Consider the following 4931-nt stretch of genomic DNA (forward strand, 5'->3'; position numbering starts at 1 on the left):
GGGATTTTTATGGAGGCAGACACACCCCACATTCCCAGTTTACAGAATTTATTTTTAACTAGAACTGCATTTAGAACTATGTGAGCAGCTATGCTAGTAATAATAGACGGAAAAGGGGAAGATGTGTGTGTGTGGATTCATCTTCCTAGGTATGTGTGGCTCCAGTTAATATTTAAAATGGTTTCGAGTTCTCGGAGCACACACAGACTGTCTTATGGGGGAGGTGGTGAGGAGAGAGACAGGTGGGGGTGGGAAACTGACCTCGGATTAAAAATTAATTGTGCTCAATTTTTAAATCAGATCGTTGTAGGCAGATGGCTATGAATTTTAATATGATTTCGTATTTAGCTTTTTTTTGGAGGAGGAGATTTAAACTCTATTATTCACCAACTAGGCAATTTATGAACTCACATTTCAGCTTTAATTCCACCTCATCACAAGTAGAATTACAGGGCTGGAAAACCTCCACCAATCGTTCTCCTTTGGAAAGAACCACACCCAAAGCCAACCAGGGCAACAGGGATCCCTAACACATTTTTTCAGACTTCTAATTTAAGGTATTCCACAGCCAGTCTCCCTGGGGAGCAAGTTCTGGTGTTCCACTTTGCCGTGCTGTCAGCCTCTGCTGTGTTTCCTCTCGCTCCTCCGTGGGGCTGGATGGACAGGGGAAGCGTCACCCCGTCCCAGGCTTCTTCATCGGCCTCAGTCTCAGCACCTTCAGGGACCCGCATGCCTGTTCCGTGGGCTGTGAAGTGAGGCGTGCTGGATCAGGCCACAGCCCTGGGCCAACGGGAAGGAAGAGGAAACGAGGGAAGGCCCGTCCCAACTCAGAGCCTAGGAACTGACCTGATTTCAGAGGCTGGTCCTACAGCGGTGTCTGGTCTCTTTCAGACACAGGGCCCAAGGAGAAAAGAAAGGCTGGGAATGGAATGGTCCTACAGGGTCCTCTTTGTCATCTGCTGGATGACGGGGGAGAGTCCAGGCAGCAGCTATACTGCAGGGTTTGGATCCAGTAGGGTTGTGGTCCTGGAAGAGGTGAACATTCATGAAGGCTACCAGCAAATGGATGAGGGCACAGAGAAGAGTATGTTTTCTTTTGAGGAAAGAAATTGGCGAGAAGCAGGGCAGGCATCAGGACCCAGTATGAGTAGGCTGGAGGTCAGAATAATTCTCAAGTTCTAGAGGGAAGGTGGGATCCCTTCTAGGGGCCATTGCTGACACAGCTCTTCTCATCATGCCCACTTTCTCTGGACCCCTTATTACATCTTTGGAGTCAGGGACGGTTTTGATGACTTCCTATTTTATTTTATTTTTTTAAGTTTATTTAGTTTGAGAGAGAGCATGCAAGCATCTCAGGGAGGGGCAGAGAGAGAGAGAGAGAGAGAATTCGAAGCAGGCTCTGCACAATCTTCACGGGAGCTTGACACGGAGTTGGAACTCATGAACCGTGAGATCGTGACCTGGGCCAAAACCGAGTCAATGCTTAATTGACTGAGCCACTCAGGTGCCCCAATTACTTCCTGTGTTGGATCTCCAGTCCATCTCCCTTTCCTGGACTTCAGACCTTTATATCCAGCTGCCCAGTGTAAGCTGCACTTACACTCGACTCCTCCTCACCCACCATATTTAGTTTTTTGTCAAATTCAGTTGCATCTGCCTTCTGAATAGCTCCTCATTTTCTCCCCTTCTCGCTTAGTTCTAGTCACCATCACCTCTCAGTAGAATTTGCACTGCAGCCTCCTACCTGTTCTGCCTATCTCTAGGCAAGAACCTTCTTTGCCAACCCTTCCCCCTAAATACAACTTTCATTTTATCTCTCTTTTGCTTAAAATCCTTCACCTGGTGCCCACTGTCCCCAGGATAAAGTACAAGACCTATTAGAGTGACCTAAAGGCTCATGACCTGCCCCACTTGCTGCCCATCATCACCTCCTGCCCCCTCCTCCATGTCATCACTCAGCCGTACTGAACTTCTTGCAGCTCCGTGAGGAAGCTCTGATTTCTCTGCACTCCACAGCTGTGTACATGAGGTTCTCACTTTCTTCACCCAAGAAACTTTTGCTCATCTCTTGGGATTCAGTTCAAGCTAGCATCTCCTCAGGGGCGCCTGGGTGGCTCAGATGGTTAAACACCCGACTTCGGCTCAGGTCATGATTTCATAGTTCACAAGTTTGAGCCCCGTGTCGGGCTCTGGGCTGACCGCTCGGAGCCTGGAGCCTGCTTCGGGATCTGTGTCTCCCTCTCTCTCTGCCCCTCCCCCATCACACTCCATCTCTCTCTGAAAAATAAATAACGCTTAACACCTAAAAAGGTATCATCTTCTCAAGGACTCCTTCTCTGGCTAAGTGCTTCTCCACTTGCTCCCACAGCCCAGTCTCCCTCTTAACTTCTGCTTGTCTCCTGTGTGTATCTTCCTAACCACACTGTGAGCACTTTCAGGCAGAAATCTGGTGTTTTTCACTGAGGAGCAACACAGCATGGGAAGACTCTGGCTTTGGAGTCAGCCAGACCTGTGTTTGAACACCAAACCTGGAGTAAGACCCCCCGGCCTAGATATGTATCATCTCAGAATGTCTGTGTCATTCGCCGTACAGTGAGAGCACTTCTTTCTAAGCTGTTGTGAGGATTAAACTTACAAAGTATTTGGCATTGAGCCTGACACATCATAGATGCTCAATAAATTTCGGGTGAAGGGAGGGTAGGAAGAGAAGCTCTAAATACACTCATAGGCTCATCATCAGTTGTGACATTGCGAGGGTGACCTATGTGGGTCCCCGTGGCCTTTGCCGTCTATGCAGAGAGATGGCTGGCTGAGTAGAATTAAGGCCAGATGCCATCTTGAGAGGAAAAGCTAAGTGAGCAGGAGTGAGGCGACATGCAGGCCGATGGAGAGCAAGACGGGGAAGACCAACAGTGAACGCAGAAGGTCCCCGTGAGATTGCGTGCAGCATTTGACTATGACAGGGCCATTGCTGAAGGCCTGGCTCAAAGGGCCTTGCCACGTCTTACCAAGTACCATAAGCTGACACGAGACAGTGGGAAGCACATTCTCACCCTCACTCTGGGGCTTCGAAAACACACTGGTCCCCACTTCCAGAGGTGTGGCTTCAAGTAGACCCAGGACCGGGAATCCTCAAAAGCTCTTCAGGAAATTCAGGTGTTGGCAGGGCTGAGAATCACTACTCTAAACTGAAGACCGCCCAGGGGCGCCTGGGTGGCTCAGTCGGTTGAGCATCCAACACTTGATTTTGGCTCAGGTCATGATCCCAGGGTCGTAGGATCAAATCCCACATCAGGCTCCATGTGAAGCCTGCTTAAGACTCTCTCTCTCTCTCTCTCTCTCACACACACACACACCTTAGGAAAATAAAACAAAGACAGCCCAGTGCAGAGAGGGGAAGAAGTGCCATACTTCCGAGACCAGCAGGGACTGAGTTTGCCCCTAAGCCCCCAGAGTGTCCCCTGGGTGTAAATGAAGGAATGCATGGTGAGGACGGACTGCTACTGTCTTACCTGCCCTGGTTGGGAATAGCTGAGCACTAGAGCTGGCCCATTCACAGATCAAGTGGCAGGGGACAGGGAAAGACAAGGGCAGCAGAAATGAGGCTAATGGACACACCTCTCCTGGTCTCAAAACCCCATCCTGCCTCTCCAGCTCCTCCCCTAAAGAAACCAGCTGCTCTTCGGGAGAAAGGAGGTCCTTTGGGAGGTGACAGGCTGGCACACCTTCTTTTCCTTCATATCCCCTCCAACAGCAGAGGAGGAAGCCACTGGGGAGCTGCCTTTCACTTCTCCTGGGGAGCAGCTCAGAGATGGCAGTTTAGAGCTCATGGCCATTCTAAGAATGTAAGGAATTGTTTTGGATAAGAAACGAAGCCCCAGCCAGCTGCAGCAGACTCTTAGTTTGAAGAGGTCATGGCCAAGAATGAGAAAAAAAGTAAGGGAGAAACTCATTAAGAAACTACAATCAGCTGACATTTATTTGAAACATGCCTAGTTCTCTGTGGATTTCCACAATCTGTATATGTAAAAGGTCACCAGGATGATGATGACTATTACAGTTCACAAGAAATGGCCGCACCTAGAAGTGGCATCACAGAATGACTTCTAGTAAAAGCTGTCCTTTATTTTACCACGCCGGTCCTCCCTAGATGCGACAAGTATTTGATCATGTCAACCTGATAGAAAATCATTGATCAAGGGCTACATGCAATGCAAACAGCCTCTTTCTCAGCCTCTGCATGGTAAAAAATAAAATAAAATAAAAAGAGAGGGCCATGGACCAGTCAGAAGTCAAAGCAAAATCTCCTCCGCTGGGTTTTAACGGCAGAGGCATAGCCCAGCGGGGGCGGCGGGGAGAGCAGTTGAGATAAAAGAGTAACAAAGATTAACCTGTTACCGATCTTGATGTGTCCCCACCTCTCCAGCCTCACCCCACCTTCATCACCTTCATACACCTATTTACAAACCCACACCTCCTCCCACCTTGCTGTGAACTCAGTGCTGTGCAAAACTAAACCGTTTGTGTCCACAGAGTAGTCCCTCCCCACCCAAAGCAGGAAATTTTGTAAAGAGGTTCGTGATCCCGAAAGGTACCTAATGGTAGAAAGACCTGGAAATAAAGGGTCTCCCGTTCCCTGTGGGCAGAGACTCAACGTAGACCCTTTTCGTTCAATCGTCTCTTCCTTCTTGGAAATTAACAGCTCAAGTCTCTATTGATTTCACATGCTGTCCCTGTGATGCAGTGGGGATTTCACACAAGTAATGAGGACAGGCTGTTCTGTGATTATTTAACCCTTCTGGTCCTTTATGTTTGTAGTTTTCTCTAAAGTGAAAGCAACTCAAATACATGAATCTATGAGAGGGAAGAAAACCAACTCCTGCATTTCCTCTTGTGCTTTAAATATATGTACTGAAATATACCATAGCAAT

At 48.4% G+C, this 4931-nt stretch overlaps 1 long non-coding RNA gene across 1 annotated transcript; it reads right to left on the minus strand.

The window, feature by feature from the left end:
- Window positions 1–412: 412 nt before the first annotated feature.
- LOC144219361 (uncharacterized) lies at window positions 413–3780 on the minus strand. Its single transcript, XR_013331383.1, has 3 exons — window positions 3619–3780; window positions 847–1026; window positions 413–745 (listed from the first exon to the last, which is right to left on the minus strand). It is a non-coding gene; the product is annotated as an uncharacterized LOC144219361 (long non-coding RNA).
- Window positions 3781–4931: the final 1151 nt, after the last annotated feature.

Source organism: Crocuta crocuta, unplaced genomic scaffold, assembly GCF_008692635.1.
Source record: "Crocuta crocuta isolate KB4526 unplaced genomic scaffold, BGI_CrCroc_1.0 scaffold118, whole genome shotgun sequence".
NCBI lineage: Eukaryota > Metazoa > Chordata > Mammalia > Carnivora > Hyaenidae > Crocuta > Crocuta crocuta.